Below are 24,631 nucleotides of genomic sequence, written 5' to 3'. Positions count from 1 at the left end.
TTGAAAAGTGGGAAACCCCGAAAACTCCGAAACACATACGCCAGTTTTTAGGACTAGCTGGTTACTACAGAAGGTTCATCCAAGACTTTTCCAGAATAGCAAAACCCTTGACTGCATTAACGCATAAAGGTAAGAAATTTGAATGGAATGATGAACAAGAGAAAGCGTTTCAGTTATTGAAGAAAAAGCTAACTACGGCACCTATATTGTCATTGCCTGAAGGGAATGATGATTTTGTGATTTATTGTGACGCATCAAAGCAAGGTCTCGGTTGTGTATTAATGCAACGAACAAAGGTGATTGCTTATGCGTCTAGACAATTGAAGATTCACGAACAAAATTATACGACGCATGATTTGGAATTAGGTGCGGTTGTTTTTGCATTAAAGACTTGGAGGCACTACTTATATGGGGTCAAAAGTATTATATATACCGACCACAAAAGTCTTCAACACATATTTAATCAGAAACAACTGAATATGAGGCAGCGTAGGTGGATTGAATTGTTGAATGATTACGACTTTGAGATTCGTTACCACCCGGGGAAGACAAATGTGGTAGCCGATGCCTTGAGCAGGAAGGACAGAGAACCCATTCGAGTAAAATCTATGAATATAATGATTCATAATAACCTTACTACTCAAATAAAGGAGGCGCAACAAGGAGTTTTAAAAGAGGGAAATTTAAAGGATGAAATACCCAAAGGATCGGAGAAGCATCTTAATATTCGGGAAGACGGAACCCGGTATAGGGCTGAAAGGATTTGGGTACCAAAATTTGGAGATATGAGAGAAATGGTACTTAGAGAAGCTCATAAAACCAGATACTCAATACATCCTGGAACGGGGAAGATGTACAAGGATCTCAGGAAATATTTTTGGTGGCCGGGTATGAAAACCGATGTTGCTAAATACATAGGAGAATGTTTGACGTGTTCTAAGGTCAAAGCTGAGCATCAGAAACCATCAGGTCTACTTCAACAACCCGAAATCCCAGAATGGAAATGGGAAAACATTACCATGGATTTCATCACTAAATTGCCAAGGACTGCAAGTGGTTTTGATACTATTTGGGTAATAGTTGATCGTCTCACCAAATCAGCACACTTCCTGACAATAAGAGAAGATGACAAGATGGAGAAGTTAGCACGACTGTATTTGAAGGAAGTCGTATCCAGACATGGAATACCAATCTCTATTATCTCTGATAGGGATGGCAGATTTATTTCAAGATTCTGGCAGACATTACAGCAAGCATTAGGAACTCGTCTAGACATGAGTACTGCCTATCATCCACAAACTGATGGGCAGAGCGAAAGGACGATACAAACGCTTGAAGATATGCTACGAGCATGTGTTATTGATTTCGGAAACAGTTGGGATCGACATCTACTGTTAGCAGAATTTTCCTACAACAACAACTACCATTCAAGCATTGAGATGGCGCCGTTTGAAGCACTTTATGGTAGAAAGTGCAGGTCTCCGATTTGTTGGAGTGAATTGGGGGATAGACAGATTACGGGTCCGGAGATTATACAAGAAACTACCGAGAAGATCATCCAAATTCAACAACGGTTGAAAACCGCCCAAAGTCGACAAAAGAGCTACGCTGACATTAAAAGAAAAGATATAGAATTTGAAATTGGAGAGATGGTCATGCTTAAAGTTGCACCTTGGAAAGGCGTTGTTCGATTTGGTAAACGAGGGAAATTAAATCCAAGGTATATTGAACCATTCAAGATTATTGATCGTGTCGGACCAGTAGCTTACCGACTTGAGTTACCTCAACAACTCGCGGCTGTACATAACACTTTCCAAGTCTCGAATTTGAAGAAATATTTTGCTAAAGAAGATCTCACTATTCCGTTAGATGAAATCCAAATCAACGAAAAACTTCAATTCATCGAAGAACCCGTCGAAATAATGGATCGTGAGGTTAAAAGACTTAAGCAAAACAAGATACAAATTGTTAAGGTTCGATGGAATGCTCGTAGAGGACCCGAGTTCACCTGGGAGCGTGAAGATCAGATGAAGAAGAAATACCCGCATCTATTTCCAGAAGATTCGTCAACACCTTCAACAGCTTAAAATTTCGGGACGAAATTTATTTAACGGGTAGGTACTGTAGTGACCCGAACTTTTCCATGTTTATATATATTAATTGAGATTGATATTTACATGATTAAATGTTTCCAACATGTTAAGCAATCAAACTTGTTAAGACTTGATTAATTGAAATATGTTTCATATAGACAATTGACCACCCAAGTTGACCGGCGATTCACGGACGTTAAAACTTGTAAAAACGACATGACGATATATATATGGATATACATATGGTTAACATGAGATTATGATAATTAAGTATCTCCATAAGTATATTAACAATGAGTTATATACATATAAACAAGACTACTAACTTAAGGATTTCGAAACGAGACATATATGTAACGATTATCGTTGTAACGACATTTAAATGTATATATATCATATTAAGAGATATTCATACATGATAATATCATGATAATATAATAATTTAAAATCTAATTTGATATTATAAACATTGGGTTAACAACATTTAACAAGATCGTTAACCTAAAGGTTTCAAAACAACACTTACATGTAACGACTAACGATGACTTAACGACTCAGTTAAAATGTATATACATGTAGTGTTTTAATATGTATTTATACACTTTTGAAAGACTTTAATACACTTATCAAAATACTTCTACTTAACAAAAATGCTTACAATTACATCCTCGTTCAGTTTCATCAACAATTCTACTCGTATGCACCCGTATTCGTACTCGTACAATACACAGCTTTTAGATGTATGTACTATTGGTATATACACTCCAATGATCAGCTCTTAGCAGCCCATGTGAGTCACCTAACACATGTGGGATCCATCATTTGGCAACTAGCATGAAATATCTCATAAAATTACAAAAAATATGAGTAATCATTCATGACTTATTTACATGAAAACAAAATTACATATCCTTTATATCTAATCCATACACCAACGACCAAAAACACCTACAAACACTTTCATTCTTCAATTTTCTTCATCTAATTGATCTCTCTCAAGTTCTATCTTCAAGTTCTAAGTGTTCTTCATAAATTCCAAAAGTTCTAGTTTCATAAAATCAAGAATACTTTCAAGTTTGCTAGCTCACATCCAATCTTGTAAGGTGATCATACAACCTCAAGAAATCTTTGTTTCTTACAGTAGGTTATCATTCTAATACAAGGTAATAATCATATTCAAACTTTGGTTCAATTTCTATAACTATAACAATCTTATTTCAAGTGATGATCTTACTTGAACTTGTTTTCGTGTCATGATTCTGCTTCAAGAACTTCGAGCCATCCAAGGATCCGTTGAAGCTAGATCCATTTTTCTCTTTTCCAGTAGGTTTATCCAAGGAACTTAAGGTAGTAATGATGTTCATAACATCATTTGATTCATACATATAAAGCTATCTTATTCGAAGGTTTAAACTTGTAATCACTAGAACATAGTTTAGTTAATTCTAAACTTGTTCGCAAACAAAAGTTAATCCTTCTAACTTGACTTTTAAAATCAACTAAACACATGTTCTATATCTATATGATATGCTAACTTAATGATTTAAAACCTGGAAACACGAAAAACACCGTAAAACCGGATTTACGCCGTCGTAGTAACACCGCGGGCTGTTTTGGGTTAGTTAATTAAAAACTATGATAAATTTTGATTTAAAAGTTGTTATTCTGAGAAAATGATTTTTATTATGAACATGAAACTATATCCAAAAATTATGGTTAAACTCAAAGTGGAAGTATGTTTTCTAAAATGGTCATCTAGACGTCGTTCTTTCGACTGAAATGACTACCTTTACAAAAATGACTTGTAACTTATTTTTCCGACTATAAACCTATACTTTTTCTGTTTATATTCATAAAATAGAGTTCAATATGAAACCATAGCAATTTGATTCACTCAAAACGGATTTAAAATGAAGAAGTTATGGGTAAAACAAGATTGGATAATGTTTCTCATCTTAGCTACGTGAAAATTGGTAACAAATCTATTCCAACCATAACTTAATCAACTTGTATTGTATATTATGTAATCTTGAGATACCATAGACACGTATACAATGTTTCGACCTATCATGTCGACACATCTATATATATTTCGGAACAACCATAGACACTCTATATGTGAATGTTGGAGTTAGCTATACAGGGTTGAGGTTGATTCCAAAATATATATAGTTTGAGTTGTGATCAATACTGAGATACGTATACACTGGGTCGTGGATTGATTCAAGATAATATTTATCGATTTATTTCTGTACATCTAACTGTGGACAACTAGTTGTAGGTTACTAACGAGGACAGCTGACTTAATAAACTTAAAACATCAAAATATATTAAAAGTGTTGTAAATATATTTTGAACATACTTTAATATATATGTATATATTGTTATAGGTTCGTGAATCAACAGTGGCCAAGTCTTACTTCTCGACGAAGTAAAAATCTGTGAAAGTGAGTTATAGTCCCACTTTTAAAATCTAATATTTTTGGGATGAGAATACATGCAGGTTTTATAAATGATTTACAAAATAGACACAAGTACGTGAAACTACATTCTATGGTTGAATTATCGAAATCGAATATGCCCCTTTTTATTAAGTCTGGTAATCTAAGAATTAGGGAACAGACACCCTAATTGACGCGAATCCTAAAGATAGATCTATTGGGCCTAACAAACCCCATCCAAAGTACCGGATGCTTTAGTACTTCGAAATTTATATCATATCCGAAGGGTGTCCCAGAATGATGGGGATATTCTTATATATGCATCTTGTTATTGTCGGTTACCAGGTGTTCACCATATGAATGATTTTTATCTCTATGTATGGGATGTGTATTGAAATATGAAATCTTGTGGTCTATTATTATGATTTGATATATATAGGTTAAACCTATAACTCACCAACATTTTTGTTGACGTTTTAAGCATGTTTATTCTCAGGTGATTATTAAGAGCTTCCGCTGTCGCATACTTAAATAAGGACGAGATTTGGAGTCCATACTTGTATGATATTGTGTAAAAACTGCATTCAAGAAACTTATTTTGTTGTAACATATTTGTATTGTAAACCATTATGTAATGGTCGTGTGTAAACAGGATATTTTAGATTATCATTATTTGATAATCTACGTAAAGCTTTTTAAAACCTTTATCTATGAAATAAAGGTTATGGTTTGTTTTAAAATGAATGCAGTCTTTGAAAAACGTCTCATATAGAGGTCAAAACCTCGCAACGAAATCAATTAATATGGAACGTTTTTAATCAATAAGAACGGGACATTTCAAAAAAGGTCTTAACAAATAAGTTTGTCCGACCTACTGAGACCCCACCACCGTCCATGAAAGAAATTTTGGAGGATGAAGTAAAAGCCAAGGAAACCAGTACTTCAATTGATAAAACTACTGATCCCTCAAGCATTTACTATATGACTCCAAAGGAAAGACGCATTAAAAGGAAAATCACTGAAAACAATCAAAGAAAGTTAAAATCAATTGATTCCCCTTCGTGTGTCAGCTGATGAAAATTGTCCTGGTAAACCAGTAGCTGCTGACAAGCCAGCAAAATGCAATACTGGCAAGTCAAAGGCAGCAATCAAGATTTACAAGAATCGACCAGCATCAGCTGACGGGTCAGTAACTTCCCACACTGACTCGTCGAACAAAGGCAAAGCAGTATACCATGATTATGGTACTTGATGTGTGATATTGTGTATATTATTTTTCAATGGAAAATACCGGTTATTAAAAGATTACACACTAACGGGCAGTGTACCCGATCGTGTAGCAGTATAGATGTTGGTAAAATCCAAGATCGTTCCAAGGACAGTATTAAGTGAGAATTAATTTTGCAACTAATAAAAGTAAACTAAGTTAAACTATGAAAATCGAAAGTACGAGAATATTTGTTTTGTGGCTATTTAACGATTAGCCAAATCAAAGATAGATCAAAAGTAAAAGACAATATTTTTGGGTTTTTAAGTTTAAATAAATCAAATTGCAGACTCAACGGAAAATAAAGATAGTTTGAATTCAATAGATAAAAGAATGTTCGCCTAGATCTCCTATTCGCAGTGTCGGATGATTTGTTATTAAGCACTAGTTCTATTTATCAATGCACGCAACTACAGAGTCAGTTTACTCAGAGTTCTCTTTTAGCAAACACGTCAAACTAGGATTTATTGGCTTAGGGTTCCCTTTCACCAAAGACCTCTTTCATTTGTGACTTAGTAATTGGCTAATTATAAGATTAAGATTCAATTGGTTACGCGTTCGCTCCACACAATTCACCCCTATTTTGTTTAATCAATGTTACCCGGTTTACCCCCTTGGTCCAGTATGCACCCAATCGGTTAAGACATATCAATTGGAAATTAGATCACTAAATTGAAACAGGGTTCCCTTTGTTCAAACAAGATTCACTAATCAACCTAGTAACAATAATCAACACCCACAAGAATGGTTCTTAATCAAAACTCATAATTATCATGCATTAATCAATAAAACATTAAAGTATCATCTAAACACTTGCAAATATTCAATCTAGACAAACATTAAAAACATAGCCAACAATCATGGCTAAAATCAAAATCACAAATAAATAAAGGAAAGAATTCATTGTTTATGACAAAGAAATCAACCTAATTAAATAAGCAATCACGGATGATGACGGATTGAAGGTTGAATCTAGAATGATTGAACTGATTGAATGACCTTGGAGTTCTCCAAAGATCACCAAAAATCGCCTAAAAACTGCTACAATTCGTCTGGATGGAAGAATGAATAAATTAGGGTATTTTCGGGCCTTAAATACTTGCCATAATAATCTGGACCGACAGACGGTCGCGCCGCGGCCCATATTGTCGCGCCGCGACACAACACGCGAACTGGAACCCCTTTTTAACCAACTTCTGATCTGGAAAATAGCCAAACGTCGCGCCGCGGCTTCGATTTTCGCGCCACGACAAACAACTGAAATTAATTCTCACGTTTCTTTTTCTCTTTTTCCTTGCTTTAACTAACTCAACACCTCATTAACCAATAAGTACTTAACGTTTTAATCCTCGGTGCACTAACAATAATATCCGATCAAAAAATGCCTCAAAAGCTTCAAAAACCGCATCTCTTCTACAAATAGCTCTTCAAACTCGAAGATTCTCAATATTATCAAAATAAACACCAAATCGTATCCGAACGGACTAAATTATGATCGATATCGCTAAGGAAAACGTGTATATAATATGAGATATCAAACCACCCCACACTAGAGTTTTGCTTGTCCTCAAGCAATAGAACTCGATAATAATCTTCTACCATATAATAACTCTTCAAACATGTATGTAGAACCATACGAACAAGATACCACACAAACAACTAGCATGAGCACGATTTAGAGTAAATAACAACCATGGTTCCCACTTGCATTCCCCCGAAGTAACTTCCCGAACCGCAAATAATATGTAATGAATATAGTAACCAAAGATAATCTCGAGTAACGTACCATAATGATGAAGTAGAGAATCTCGAATCACAAAATAAGTCTTCAAAGGAAACGGGAATCAAGTGGAAACCGAGCACCAAATATATATAGCAATCGAACATGTGTGCCAAAAGAATGCACAGGCTACCCCGCAATTGGTCAAGCCAAGCCTCCCACAGTATCTAACATCGCGAGATGTCGGTAAGAAAATAATGTGCTTAGGAGGATACACATTACGTCCAGATATCATCGATAATCATGAGGTGATCATCTAATCCGTTAAGTCAACCATAAAGATTGAGGTTCATCAGGCTTAAAAGCTGATATCTTACCTTTCCGGAGGTTATCCACTGGGAATCTGATCTATCACTGACATTTTGTGTATCATGGTGCGCTTCCCATTTGGCTAGCAAATCTCCCTCATTGAGATAAGCTTTGACTACCAGTTTCCCTGTTTGACGTTGAGGCCTGGTAGATTTCCAGTCGATTTTAGCAATGACTTTTCAAGACTTTTCGTCACCCTACAACTGGTCTGGACTACATCTTCTGAAACAAATCAGCAAGTGTGTCGTTCGGGAGACTTGACTCCCTTAAGGATGGAAAAGATACATCCTGTGTGGTTATATTACGTGGTCAGGTGCAACATTGTCCTTGTTAGGAGAAACAATGAGGATCGCCCTGTTTAAGTTTTCGATCTAGCGAATGGTCTGGTTTCGACCACTCGCCACTATCACCATTCATACGGTTGACACCTGCCTTGGTGCAGATGACCTACGTATAAATTTTAATGTTCATGTAGGATTTCACATTCAAAATAATGAACATGTTTTGAAAGTTCAAGACTCTCTCCTCTAACAGTAATTCATCGTGAAATGATGGGTAATGAAATGACACGCTTAAGAGGTATACGTACCAAGTGAAACGGTCTGAAGACTTTACTTCCTTAATGAGTGGATCTGAGTCACTCGGAAGTGCCAATCTATTTCAATTGACACCGATTTGCCTACTCCCCACATGACAAGCTTTTCTACTTGTTTTAAGAAAGGTAAGAAGTAGATACTACCCTTCCAATAAATCCCAAAAACCTTTGGGTGCCATAGCTTTTGGCTATGGGTTGTGTTGTCTAAGCAAACACAAGCACGTAGCTATTGCTCCTAAAAAGGACAGCACTGGTGAAACTCGAGGCTCCTCTTCCCAAAGTATCACACCATTAGATGATGTAATAATAAAATGATATAGTTTCGGAAGTATGCTATACCAAGTAACCAAAAGTTTGTGATCAGGCACGTGATTCGGTCACAATCACGCTATGCAATCACCGCTCTCTCACGGTTTACACCCGTTTTGGTACAGGTGACCTACTATTGAGTTCCCCGAACTCGTAGGATTTCATGTCCAATGGTAATGAACATGTGGAACACTTTTGGCTTCTTTGAAATCATGAAATATAATATAAAATACCAAGCCATATCAAAAACAAGGGTTTTGGTCGAATTTTTAATTATTTTTCTATTTTTTATTTCTTTTTAAACTAACTTTTCCCATTTTTTTTATATTTTTCCCCTAATTTTTCAAATTTTTTTTTTACGACCAAAATCCCGTGAAACGTCAAGTCTTTTAATATCAAAACTAGTATGATAATGATTTCATTAACAACTAACCCGGGAGATTTTATATCCCCACCCCACACTTGAGATCAAGCAATGTCCCCATTACTTGAGATCAAAAATAGATGAAAATCGAAAGGGTAAGAAAAATAAAAACTTATCGAGTTAACCACTAATCGTGGAATGACAGTGACAGATGGCGCTGAACTGACTGCCAGCATAAGAACATCGTCCATTCCCGATCCTCACACCAATATCATCACTCAAGTAGTTTTGCTGAACTTAATGCCAGACTTGAAAAATTGTTTCACCAACATACCTAAGAAAAGAAAAACACAAGAAAACTACATAAATGGGACAAGGTGGCACCACCCGGTACCGAAACGCCTTGTCCCCGAATAAATCCACAGTACATCAGCAAAATATAAAATTATCCAAGTACAAACCAACGAAACGGAAATAGTTTAAAACAAATTACAACATAATCATGGGCTCGCAGGCCCTCCTCACTGAAACCCATCATACGGCCAGTTGCCGTGTGGATACTGCTGCTCAAACCTCTGACGTACATCCTCCAACCTTTCCTGCTCACTATAGATCGGGGCCTGAACTCGTGGCCGAACTGGACTACGGTAATAAACCGGTGTCTGAGCTTGTGTACCATAATAATTTTCTGGGTTATAGTAGAAAAGACGAGCATTGTGCCTTTGCTAATCGCTTCCATATGCCATCCATTGCTGGTCATGCAAAGACTCAGCCGATCTTTCATCAACCCTCTGCTGACTTTCCCACATACGGTCATTATGTGACCGTTGTTCTCCCCGAAACTCATCAAAGTTGTCTGACACACCGATTTGCACGTTATCAACCCGCGAGACTAAGTTATCCCAAATTTCTTGGGAAATACCCCAAGGCTGACCCCCCGCTGGCACATTCGGAGCAACCGACTCCGCCTCATCACCTCCTTGAACATTACCACCGGCCTCGTGCTCTTGTGGCTCAACATATGCCACCAAGCCAACTCGATTCGCATCCCACATCACAAAACGCACATTAAGATAAAACCTTAAATTAAAAGGTTTCATTACTTGCAATGGGTCGGTCAATCTTGTACACCTGCTAAAATTAATGTTGAAAAATCGTGCAATTTTTGTAACAAAATGACCACCCAGCAGTGGCCTCATAGAGCGTGTCTCCCTCGACTGATTAGATAAATACGCAGCAATTAACATACATAAATCAACATGCGCATTAGCCCAAAATTGATGCATTATCCACAACTCGGTAGAATTAACTTTATCGTTCCCATTTCTTCGTCCACAAAAAGTACACGACAACAGTTTATGGAGTAACCGTAGATCTCTGCTTCAAATATCGGACCCTTTCGACTCATTAGACACAAATGGAGTCAAACCCGAAATTTCATACCAAAAGTCTCGCTCGTTATAATCGTCCTGATTCCCGATGAACTCAGTTTCTTTTTTCAAATAGCGTATTAAAGACTTCTCATCCAATTCTTCATACAAATTTAGTGCTCGAGCCAAATCAATTCGACTCATGGCTCGACTTTCTCCTCCTAAATGAAATGTCAAAAAGGCTTGATCCGTCCCATCCCTTCGAGAACGGAAACTTAAAGAGGAGAAAAACTCAACAATTAACTCACGGTAAAGATCGTCTCTCAAAGAAAAAGCACATTCCCAAGTGCCAAGATCGACCCCCTGTCTCGACATCACCAACATATAAGCAATATCCTCCCTTACCTCACTAGATGCACTATTCAACTAATCCCAACTAAAATACCAAGTCGCTTGAATATTCCGAGCTGAAATGTATCCAAAATATTCCGAGAATTGCTCCCCAACGTTTTGTAACCAAATCTCCGGATTAGTTCTTCGCTCTTCATCCCTTCGGGATTGAGCCGTGGAGGATGATGGAGCATCAAGTCTGCTTCTCTACACACATTAAACAAAAACCAAACCAAACACAAAACATTGAAAAGTTAGCGTTAGAAAAATAAACATGTTCCACATACTTGCACCAAGTACCATTAATACTCGTCTCAACTTCAATTAGGCATTTAGACAAAAGCAAGTATTCACAACATATGTTTATGTTCCATGGTATCAAATTCAAACCAATTCTCAAAACACTATATCATATAAGTGCCCCATTAAACAACCCCCATTTAACTCAATTTCACAAACTCATCTAGTTAATTAACCAATTCCAATAAGATTAAACCATTCCAACAACCAAATAAACATCTCATAAATCACAAAAATCATCATGCTTTACCAATTTCCAAAATCACATGTAACCCGCCCAAATCACCCCACACTATCTTAAAACATGTATCTATTAGCAAACATCTCCCTCACAAACAAAATCACCAAATATTCAACATCAAATTCAGATTTAACACTACCCTAATCTCAAGAATCAATATTATGCATAATCTACACAAGAATTCATGAAGAAAACATAATTATATCATATTTGAAATGTCCCGTTCATATTGATTATAAACGTTCCATATTAATTGATTTCGTTGCGAGGTTTTGACCTCTATATGAGACGTTTTTCAAAGACTGCATTCATTTTTAAAACAACCATAACCTTTATTTTATCAATAAAGGTTTCAAAAGCATTACGTAGATTATCAAATAATGATAATCTAAAATATACTGTTTACACACGACCATTACATAATGGTTTACAATAGAAATATATTACATCGACATATGTTTCTTGAATGCAGTTTTTACATAATATCATACAAACATGGACTCCAAATCTTGTCCTTATTTTAGTATGCAACAGCGGAAGCTCTTAATATTCACCTGAGAATAAACATGCTTTAAACGTCAACAAAAATGTTGGCGAGTTATAGGTTTAACCTGTATATATCAAATCGTAACAATAGACCACAAGATTTCATATTTCAATATACATCCCATACAAAGTGATAAAAATCATTCATATGGTGAACACCTGGTAACCGACATTAACAAGATGCATATATAAGAATATCCCCATCATTCCAGGACACCCTTCGGATATGATATAAATTTCGAAGTACTAAAGCATCCGGTACTTTGGATGGGGTTTGTTAGGCCCAATAGATCTATCTTTAGGATTCGCGTCAATTAAGGTGTCTGTTCCCTAATTCTTAGATTACCAGACTTAATAAAAAGGAGCATATTCGATTTTGATAATTCAACCATAGAATGTAGTTTCACGTACTTGTGTCTATTTTGTAAATCATTTATAAAACCTGCATGTATTCTCATCCCAAAAATATTAGATTTTAAAAGTGGGACTATAACTCACTTTCACAGATTTTTTTTACTTCGTCGAAAAGTAAGACTTGGCCACTGGTCGATTCACGAATCTATAACAAATATGTACATATATATCAAAGTATGTTCAATATATATTTACAACACTTTTAATACATTTTGATGTTTTAAGTTTATTAAGTCAGCTGTCCTCGTTAGTAACCTACAACTAGTTGTCCACAGTTAGATGTACAGAAATAAATCGATATATATTATCTTGAATCAATCCACGACCCAGTGTATACATATCTCAGTATTGATCACAACTCAAACTATATATATTTTGGAATCAACCTCAACCCTGTATAGCTAACTCCAACATTCACATATAGAGTGTCTATGGTTGTTCCGAAATATATATAGATGTGTCGACATGATAGGTCGAAACATTGTATACGTGTCTATGGTATCTCAAGATTACATAATATACAATACAAGTTGATTAAGTTATGGTTGGAATAGATTTGTTACCAATTTTCACGTACTTAAAATGAGTAGTTATTACCAATTTTGTTTTGCTCGCCATTTCTTCGTTTCTAATCCGTTTTGAGTGATTTAAATGGCCACGGTTTTGTATTCAACTTGACTTTATGAAACTAAACAGAAAAGGTATAGGTTTATAGTCGGAAATACAAGTTACAAGTCATTTTTGAAAGAGGTAGTCTTTTTCATCGAAAGAACGACATCTTGATGACTGTTTTGAAAAACATACTTTCACTTTGAGTTTAACCATGATTTTTGGATATGGTTTCATGTTCATAAGAAAAATGATTTTCCCAGAAGTATAGCTTTTAAATCAAAGTTTTTCATAGTTTTTAATTATCCAAACCAAAACAGCCCCCGGTTGTAACTACGACGGCGTAAATCCGGTTTTATGGTGTTTATCGTGTTTCCGGGTTTTAAATCATTAAGTTAACATATCATATAGATATAGATCATGTGTATAGTTGATTTTAAAAGTGTAGTTAGAAGGATTAACTGAATTTGGGAGCAAGTTTAGAATTAACTAAACTATGTTCTAGTGATTACTAGTTTACCACTTCGAATATGATAGCTTTTTATGTATGAATCGAATGATGTTATGAACATCATTACTACCTTAAGTTCCTTGGATAAACCTACTGGAAAAGAGAAAAATGGATCTAGCTTCAACGGATCCTTGGATGGCTCGAAGTTCTTGAAGCAGAATCATGACACGAAAACAAGTTCAAGTAAGATCATCACTTGAAATAAGATTGTTATAGTTATAGAAATTGAACCAAAGTTTGAATATGATTATTACCTTGTATTAGAATGATAACCTACTATAAGAAACAAAGATTTCTTGAGGTTGGATGATCACCTTACAAGATTGGAAGTGAGCTAGCAAACTTGAAAGTATTCTTGATTTTATGTAACTAGAACTTGTAGAATTTATGAAGAACACTTAGAACTTGAAGTTAGAACTTGAGAGAGATCAATTAGATGAAGAAAATTGAAGAATGAAAGTGTTTGTAGGTGTTTTTGGTCGTTGGTGTATGGATTAGATATAAAGGATATGTAATTTTGTTTTCATGTAAATAAGTCATGAATGATTACTCATATTTTTGTAATTTTATGAGATATTTCATGCTAGTTGTCAAATGATGGTTCCCACATATGTTAGGTGACTCACATGGGCTGCTAAGAGCTGATAATTGGATTGTATATACCAATAGTACATACATCTAAAAGCTGTGTATTGTACGAGTACGAATACGGGTGCATACGAGTAGAATTGTTGATGAAACTGAACGAGGATGTAATTGTAAGCATTTTTGTTAAGTAGAAGTATTTTGATAAGTGTCTTGAAGTCTTTCAAAAGTGTATGAATACATATTAAAATACTACATGTATATATATTTTAACTGAGTCGTTAAGTCATCGTTAGTCGTTACATGTAAGTGTTGTTTTGAGACCTTTAGGTTAACGATCTTGTTAAATGTTGTTAACCCAAAGTTTATAATATCAAATGAGATTTTAAATTATTATATTATCATGATATTATGATATATTAATATATCTTAATATGATATATACATTTAAATGTCGTTACAACGATAATCGTTACATACATGTCTCGTTTCGAAATCCTTAAGTTAGTAGTCTTGTTTTTACTTATGAAGTTCATTGTTAATACACTTAATGATATATTTAATTATCATATTATCATGTTATATATAATATAACAATGTATTAATATGCTTCATATATATTTAGTAAGACGTGGTTATAACGATAATCGTTATATGTATCGTTTCGAGTTTCATACGTCAATAGTATCCTTTTTAAGTATATAACTTATTGTTACTATTTTTAATGAGATACTTGATGATAATTATATCATGTTAAACATATATATTTATTCATTTATGTATCATCATGTCATATACAACTTATAGCGTTCGTGAATCATTGGTCAAACTGGGTAATCAGACGTTTACAAAATTTCCGTTTCAATTAACCAAGTCTTAACAAGTTTGATTGCTTAACATGTTGGAAACATTTAATCATGTAAATATAGTTTTCATTAAACATATAATCATAGAAAGATTCAGAAAAGTTCGGGTCACTACAGTACCTACCCGTTAAATAAATTTCGTCCCGAAATTTTAAGCTGTTGAAGGTGTTGACGAATCTTCTGGAAATAGATGCGGGTATTTCTTCTTCATCTGATCTTCACGCTCCCAGGTGAACTCGGGTCCTCTACGAGCATTCCATCGAACCTTAACAATTGGTATCTTGTTTTGCTTAAGTCTTTTAACCTCACGATCCATTATTTCGACGGGTTCTTCGATGAATTGAAGTTTTTCGTTGATTTGGATTTCATCTAACGGAATAGTGAGATCTTCTTTAGCAAAACATTTCTTTAAATTCGAGACTTGGAAAGTGTTATGTACAGCCGCGAGTTGTTGAGGTAACTCAAGTCGGTAAGCTACTGGTCCGACACGATCAATAATCTTGAATGGTCCAATATACCTTGGATTTAATTTCCCTCGTTTACCAAATCGAACAAAGCCTTTCCAAGGTGCAACTTTAAGCATGACCATCTCTCCAATTTCAAATTCTATATCTTTTCTTTTAATGTCAGCGTAGCTCTTTTGTCAACTTTGGGCGGTTTTCAACCGTTGTTGAATTTGGATGATCTTCTCGGTAGTTTCTTGTATAATCTCCGGACCCGTAATCTATCTATCCCCCAATTCACTCCAACAAATTGGAGACCTGCACTTTCTACCATAAAGTGCTTCAAACGGCGCCATCTCAATGCTTGAATGGTAGCTGTTGTTGTAGGAAAATTCTGCTAACGGTAGATGTCGATCCCAACTGTTTCCGAAATCAATAACACATGCTCGTAGCATGTCTTCAAGCGTTTGTATTGTCCTTTCGCTCTGCCCATCAGTTTGTGAATGATAGGCAGTACTCATGTCTAGACGAGTTCCTAATGCTTGCTGTAATGTCTGCCAGAATCTTGAAATAAATCTGCCATCCCTATCAGAGATAATAGAGATTGGTATTCCATGTCTGGAGACGACTTCCTTCAAATACAGTCGTGCTAACTTCTCCATCTTGTCATCTTCTCTTATTGTCAGGAAGTGTGCTGATTTGGTGAGACGATCAACTATTACCCAAATAGTATCAAAACCACTTGCAGTCCTTGGCAATTTAGTGATGAAATCCATGGTAATGTTTTCCCATTTCCATTCCGGGATTTCGGGTTGTTGAAGTAGACCTGATGGTTTCTGATGCTCCGCTTTGACCTTAGAACACGTCAAACATTCCCCTATGTATTTAGCAACATCGGCTTTCATACCTGGCCACCAAAAATGTTTCTTGAGATCCTTGTACATCTTCCCTGTTCCAGGATGTATTGAGTATCTGGTTTTATGAGCTTCTCTAAGTACCATTTCTCTCATATCTCCAAATTTTGGTACCCAAATCCTTTCAGCCCTATACCGGGATCCATCTTCCTGAATATTAAGATGCTTCTCCGATCCTTTGGGTATTTCATTCTTTAAATTTCCCTCTTTTAAAACTCCTTGTTGCGCCTCCTTTATTTGAGTAGTAAGGTTATTGTGAATCATTATATTCATAGATTTTACTCGAATGGGTTCTCTGTCCTTTCTACTCAAGGCGTCGGCTACCACATTTGCCTTCCCCGGGTGGTAACGAATCTCAAAATCGTAATCATTCAACAATTCAATCCACCTACGCTGCCTCATGTTCAGTTGTTTCAGATTAAATATGTGTTGAAGACTTTTGTGGTCGGTATATATAATACTTTTGACCCCATATAAGTAGTGCCTACAAGTCTTTAATGCAAAAAAAAACCGCGCCTAATTCCAAATCATGCGTCGTATAATTTTGCTCGTGAATCTTCAATTGTCTAGACGCATAAGCAATTACCTTCGTTCGTTGCATTAATACACAACCGAGACCTTGCTTTGAGGCGTCATAATATATCACAAAATCATCATTCCCTTCAGGCAATGACAATATAGGTGCCGTAGTTAGCTTTTTCTTCAATAACTGAAACGCCTTCTCTTGTTCATCCTTCCATTCAAATTTCTTCCCTTTATGCGTTAATGCAGTCAAGGGTTTTGCTATTTTGGAGAAATCTTGGATGAATCTTCTGTAGTAACCAGTCAATCCTAAAAATTGACGTATATACTTCGGAGTTTTTTGGGGTTTCCCACTTTTCAACGGTTTCGATCTTTGCCGGGTCCACCTGGATACCTTCTTTGTTCACTATGTGACCGAGGAATTGAACTTCTTCCAACCAAAATGCACACTTTGAAAACTTAGCGTACAGTTTTTCTTTCCTCAATACTTCTAGCACTTTTCTCAAATGTTCTTCGTGCTCTTGATCATTCTTTGAGTAAATAAGTATGTCATCGATGAAAACAATGACAAACTTCTCAAGATATGGCCCACACACTCGGTTCATAAGGTCCATGAACACAGCTGGTGCGTTAGTCAATCCAAACGGCATAACCATAAACTCGTAATGACCATAACGCGTCCTAAAAGCAGTTTTTGGAATATCATCCTCCTTTACTCGCATTTGATGATATCCAGAACGTAAATCGATCTTCGAATAAACTGACGAGCCTTGTAGTTGATCAAATAAGTCGTCAATTCTCGGCAGTGGATAACAGTTTTTGATGGTAAGTTTGTTCAACTCTCTGTAGTCAATACACAACCTAAATGTACCATCTTTCTTCTTGACAAACAAAACAGGAGCTCCCCATGGTGATGTGCTTGGTCGAATGAAACCACGTTCTAATAGTTCTTGCAGTTGGCTTTGCAGTTCTTTCATCTCGCTGGGTGCGAGTCTGTAAGGAGCACGAGCTATTGGTGCAGATCCTGGTACAAGATCTATTTGAAATTCAACGGATCGATGTGGGGGTAATCCCGGTAATTCTTTCGGAAATACATCGGGAAATTCTTTTGCGACGGGAACATCATTGATGCTCTTTTCTTCAGTTTGTACTTTCTCGACGTGTGCTAGAACAGCATAGCAACCTTTTCTTATTAGTTTTTGTGCCTTCAAATTACTAATAAGATGTAGCTTCGTGTTGCCCTTTTCTCCGTACACCATTAAGGGTTTTCCTTTTTCTCGTATAATGCGAATTGCATTTTTGTAACAAACGATCTCTGCTTTCACTTCTTTCAACCAGTCCATACCGATTATCACATCAAAACTCCCTAACTCTACTGGTATCAAGTCAATCTTAAATGTTTCGCTAACCAGTTTAATTTCTCGATTCCGACATATATTATCTGCTGAAATTAATTTACCATTTGCTAATTCGAGTAAAAATTTACTATCCAAAGGCGTCAATGGACAACTTAATTTAGCACAAAAATCTCTACTCATATAGCTTCTATCCGCACTCGAATCAAATAAAACGTAAGCAGATTTATTGTCAATAAGAAACGTACCCGTAACAAGCTCCGGGTCTTCCTGTGCCTCTACCGCGTTAATATTGAAAACTCTTCCGCGGCCTTGTCCATTCGTGTTCTCCTGGTTCGGGCAATTTCTAATAATGTGGCCCGGTTTTCCACATTTATAACAAACTACATTGGCATAACTTTCTCCGACACTACTTGCTCCGCCATTACTCGTTCCGACACCATTTGTTCCTTTCGTTCTGTTAACCTGTGACGATCGCTCCAAATCCATATGGACGAACACGTCATTCTTTGATTTCATTGCGAGGTATTTGACCTCTATATGATACGTTTTGTAAACATTGCATTCTTTTGAAAAGGCACACCATAAATGAATATTTAAATCAAAGGTTTTCGACATCTGGTGATTTCTACATATAGACAATCACCATAAATAATAGTTTACAACATCATTTCTGTTGACAATGCAGTCAAAATAAGATACATGGTGATGATTTGGTAAATGCAACGTCTCCTTGAAAAATATGTCATGTAAGACTCCATGCACATAGCTTGTTTAACATCTAAGCAAACAGCGGAAGACTTCTAGGAAACCTGAGAATAAACATACTAACAAGTGTCAACACAAAGGTTGGTGAGTTCATAGTTTTAATGTTGCTCATAATCTGTATATAAAGGTGGATCACAAGATTTCAGTTGTTTAATCCAGAAACGTTTATCAATAGATTCTACATAACAGAGCACCCTGGTAACTAAACTTTAATGCTTATATAATTTGTACCCTTTGTATAATCATCTTAATAATACACGCAAACCAACGTGTACGCTTCTCAAATAGCATACGTCCGTTAAAAGGCTAGTGCTCTAGCTCGGACGGGGATATCAAGCCCTATGGATCCATATACTACTACTCGCGCCCACCAGTTCTTATAACTGGCAGTTAACAGTTACCAAAGCTAAGGGATTTTCGGTTCAAACTCAGTGTAGAATTTAGTATGTACTTGTATCCATTGCGTTTAAAATAAAGTGCATGTATTCTCAGCCCAAAAATATATATTGCAAAAGCAATTAAAAAGGGATCAATGAAACTCACGCATATAAATATTGTAAATCAGTTAATAAAGCATTTGCATGTATTCTCAGCCCAAAAATGTAAAGGGTAAAAGGGATCATATGAAACTCACACATATAAATATTGTATATCGGTTAATAAAGCATTTGCATGTATTCTCAGTCCAAAAATGTAGAGAGTAAAAGGGATCTTATGAAACTCACGCATATAAATATTGTAAATCAGTTAATAAAGCATTTGCATGTATTCTCAGCCCAAAAATGTAAAGGGTAAAAGGGATCATATGAAACTCACTATTTAATATTGATATACAATATTGTAGAAAAGCACGTAGACGCATCGGAGATGATAAACACGAGGTTTGATTCACAAAAATACCCTCGAACATTACCCATAATTTCCTTGGCAATAACCCATATTTTCCTTAGCTCTAACTCGCTTGGAAACACGTTTTGAAAATTACTTGGACAGCACTCCGTCGTAATATTTTATGTACATTATTATTTTTGTATCGCAAAAATAATAACATTAATAATAAAAATAATAAGATTAATAATAATCTTATTAATAATAATAATAATAATAATAATAATAATAATAATAATAATAATAATAATAATAATAATAATAATAATAATAATAATAAATAATATTACGGAGTATATCTATATTTGTGTATGTGTGTGATTATCTCGAGCCAAAAACTGCAATTTATAGAACCTGGCCTGAAATCTGGAGTCATGCGACTCGCATGGAAATGGCCTTCTGGCCATGCGACTCGCATGAGGACCAGGGACAGCTCACATTGTTTTGGCTCCTAGCTTGTCGACATAATATAAAATAAATATAAATATATAAATAATTAATATAATTATTTATATATTATATTTTATTCTTGTGCATAGTAGACTAGATATTTTTGGTCCGTTGCGTCGGGCGTTTCTTCTTGACTCGGGTCCCGGTTCCGGATTTTCAGACGTCCTTGCGTACTATTTTATATCGTGTACTTTGCGTTCCGCAACTTGTACTCTTGTCATTTTTAGACGTTCTTCATCAATAATTTGAACCTTTTTAATTGTATCTTGTACATTTGAGCATTTTGGACCTTTCCGTCTTCAATTCTTCGTTTTCGCCCTTTGTCTTCGCACTTATTAAATATAAACGAATATTACTTGAATATGGAACAATTACAACTAAAATCCTGTCTTTCTTGGGGGATAATGCTATGAAATATATGTTCCTTTTTAGCCTTATCAATAGCCTTAAATTATCCCTTAATTATATCACTCAAAGTGTATCTTAAACTTTCGAGTGTTTTGGTCATTTACTTCTATAAATCATCGTCTCGCTATTTGTTAAAATACATTTTTATAATAGCGTTTTACTGTAGCAAAGTTACTGTAGCAAAGTTACTGTAGCAAAGTTAATGTAGCAAAGTCAAATTTTACTGTAGCAATTCACTGTAGCAAAGTCAATTTCACTGTAGCAAATAGTGATTTTCGAAAACACTGTAGCATTTTGAGTAATGTGGCAATTTGAAAACACTGTAACAAATTAGTGTTTAACTGGTTCATCTTAAACGTTTTAGTTCACTTATCTAAATATCAATCGAATTAACAAACGAATGTTACTATCGTTTACTAAATAACTTGAAATCATATATATATATGCACATTAAGTTATATATATATTGTTCGTGAATCATAGGGAACAGTCAAAGAATAATTGATTATATGAATATAGTTCCAAAACTGTCGTGACTCAATATTACAGACTTTGTTTATCGTGTCGGAAATGTTAATCATACAAAGATTAAGTTTAAATTTGGTCAGAAATTTTTGGGTCATCACATAACCCCTAGTCCGTAGACCTCACACTTCACCGCGCTATGACCATTTCTTTTACACTTGTTGCAAAATTTGGTGCAGAACCCCGAGTGATACTTTTCACACCTTTGGCATAGCTGCTTCTAATTGTTGTTGTTGTTGTTGTTGTTGTTGTTGTTGTTGCGGTTATTATTGTTGTTGGGATGATTGTTATAGTTGCTGCTGTTGTTGTTGTTGTTGTTGTTGTTGTTGTTGGGCCGTTTGTTGTAGTTGTGATTGATGTTGCGATTGTTGGGATAGTTGTTGCGATTATTGTTGTAATTGCTGTTGTTGTTGTATTGGTGATTCTTATCACCGTTTTCCTCCCACTTTCTTTTGACTTACTTCACATTGGCCTCTTCAACAGTCTGTTCTTTAATTCTTTCTTCAATTTGGTTCACTAGTTTGTGAGCCATTCTACATGCCTGTTGTATGGAGGCGGGCTCGTGTGAACTTATATCTTCTTGGATTCTTTCCGGTAATCCTTTCACAAAGTCGATCTTCTCTTCCTCATCTTCGAACGCTCCCGGACACAATAGGCATAATTCTGTGAATCGTCTTTCGTACGTGGTAATATCAAATCCTTGGGTTCGTAACCCTCTAAGTTCTGTCTTGAGCTTATTGACCTCGGTTCTGGGACGGTACTTCTCGTTCATCAAGTGCTTGAATGCTGACCACGGTAGTGCGTAAGCATCATCTTGTCCCACTTGCTCTAGATAGGTATTCCACCATGTTAACGCAGAACCTGTGAAGGTATGCGTAGCGTACTTCCCTTTGTCCTCTTCAGTACACTTACTTATGGCAAACACCGATTCGAACTTCTCGGTCCACCGTTTCAATCCGATCGGTCCTTCGGTTCCATCAAATTCCAAAGGTTTGCAGGCAGTGAATTCTTTGTAGGTGCATCCTACACGATTTCCTATACTGCTAGATCCAAGGTTATTGTTGGTATGTAGCGCAGCCTGTACTGCGGCTATGTTTGAAGCAAGAAAGGCTCGAAATTCCTCTTCACTCATATTCAAGGTGTGTCGAGTAGTCGGTGCCATTTCCTTCAAAATAGTCAAATGAAACGAGTTAATCATATAGAATATCAAGAGTAGTCAATAGTATTTCGTAGCGTAATATGAACTTATTTATAAAAGCTCTTTCTTCATATTAGCATTTTATACTCTTTAATTCGGGTAGTACCTACCCGTTAAGTTCATACTTAGTAGCTAACATACCATTTCAACTACTACAATTCTATATGAAAAACTAATCACAAAAAAAAAAAAAAAATATCATATTCAAACTTTTATACAATAACTTGCAAACTTACAATACCACTTTTTTTTACATATAGCATGAAATATAGCACATAAAACTTTGATACAAAGTAGTTGCGAAGATAATTCTAGTTAATAAATAAGGCGTTCAGCAAAGGCAATAAAGACACGTAATTCATAAGTCCAGAAACAAGTCATGCATTCTGGTTTTACTAATACCACTTCCCATCCTTGGTTTTGTGGAACATAACCGTTGTGACCGATAGTAAGACAATGTGTTGTAACGTCGTCAAAAGGATGAAGGTTACGTAATGACCAACAGTCTCGTAATAACCTAAAAACCTCATTTCTTACCCCAATTACCGACTCCGTCACTTGTGAGAATGTTTTGTTTAATAGTTGTAGCCCGATGTTCTTGTTCTCACTTTGGTGAGAAGCGAACATTACTAACCCGTAAGCATAACATGCTTCTTTATGTTGCATGTTAGCCGCTTTTTCTAAATCACGAAGTCCTATATTCGGATATATTGAGTCAAAATAATTTCTTAACCCATTGCGTAAAATAGCATTTGGGTTCCCCGCAATATATGCGTCAAAGTAAACACATCGTAACTTATGGATTTCCCAATGTGATATCCCCCATCTTTCGAACGAAAACCTTTTATAAATCAAGGCATTCTTGGAACGTTCTTTGAATGTCTTACAAACTGATCTCGCCTTAAATAGTTGTGCCGAGGAATTCTGACCGACTCTAGACAAGATTTCATCAATCATGTCTCCGGGTAGGTCTCTTAAAATATTGGGTTGTCTATCCATTTTGTGTTTTTATACTGTAAAATAGACAAGAGTTAGATTCATAAAAAAATACTTATTAATACAAGCAATTTTTACATATATCATAAAGCATAAGCACACTATATTGCATATATTACACCACACGAATACAACTATCTTATTCCGACTCGCTCGTTTCTTCTTCTTCGGTTTTGGTTCGATTTGCCAAGTTTCTAGGGATATATGATGTTCCCCTAATACGAGCCATCGTTTTCCACATCGGTTTAGAAAAACCTGGTGGTTTAGAGGTTCCCGGGTTATTGTCACAACTTAAGAAATACGGGTGTTGATGATACATATAAAGTTCATCGGGTTTGGAAGCAAATTTCTCTATTTTTATGCCCTTTCCCTTATTGTTCTCTTTTGCCTTATTAAATTGTGTTGGGGTAATTTCTATAACATCATCGGAATCCTTGTCGGGATCCGATTCATCGGAAAATTGGTAATCCTCCCAATACTTTGCTTCCTTAGCGGAAACACCATTGACCATAATTAACTTTGGTTGGTTAGTTGAGGATTTTCTTCTACTTAACCGTTTTATTATTTCCCCCACTGGTTCTATTTCTTCTTCCGGTTTCGATTCTTCTTTCGGTTTCGATTCTTCTTCCGGTTCCGACTCTTCTTCCGGTTCCTCTTCGGGAACTTGTGAATCAGTCCACGAATCATTCCAATTTACATTTGACTCTTCATTATTATTAGGTGAGTCAATAGGACTTGTTCTAGAGGTAAACATCTATCACATAATATCAAACGCGTTAAGAGATTAATATATCACATAATATTCACATGTTAAAAATATATAGTTTCCAACAAAATTTGTTAAGCAATCATTTTTCAAGTAAACACGGTCGAAGTCCAGACTCACTAATGCATCCTAACAAACTCGATAAGACACACTAATGCAAAATTCTGATTCTCTAAGACCAACGCTCGGATACCAACTTAAATGTCCCGTTCATATTGATTATAAACGTTCCATATTAATTGATTTCGTTGCGAGGTTTTGACCTCTATATGAGACGTTTTTCAAAGACTGCATTCATTTTTAAAACAACCATAACCTTTATTTTATCAATAAAGGTTTCAAAAGCATTACTTAGATTATCAAATAATGATAATCTAAAATATACTGTTTACACACGACCATTACATA

The sequence above is a fragment of the Rutidosis leptorrhynchoides genome, chromosome 6 (assembly GCF_046630445.1).
Source record: "Rutidosis leptorrhynchoides isolate AG116_Rl617_1_P2 chromosome 6, CSIRO_AGI_Rlap_v1, whole genome shotgun sequence".
In the NCBI taxonomy this organism is placed as follows: Eukaryota; Viridiplantae; Streptophyta; class Magnoliopsida; order Asterales; family Asteraceae; genus Rutidosis; species Rutidosis leptorrhynchoides.
This window is presented reverse-complemented; position numbering follows the sequence as displayed.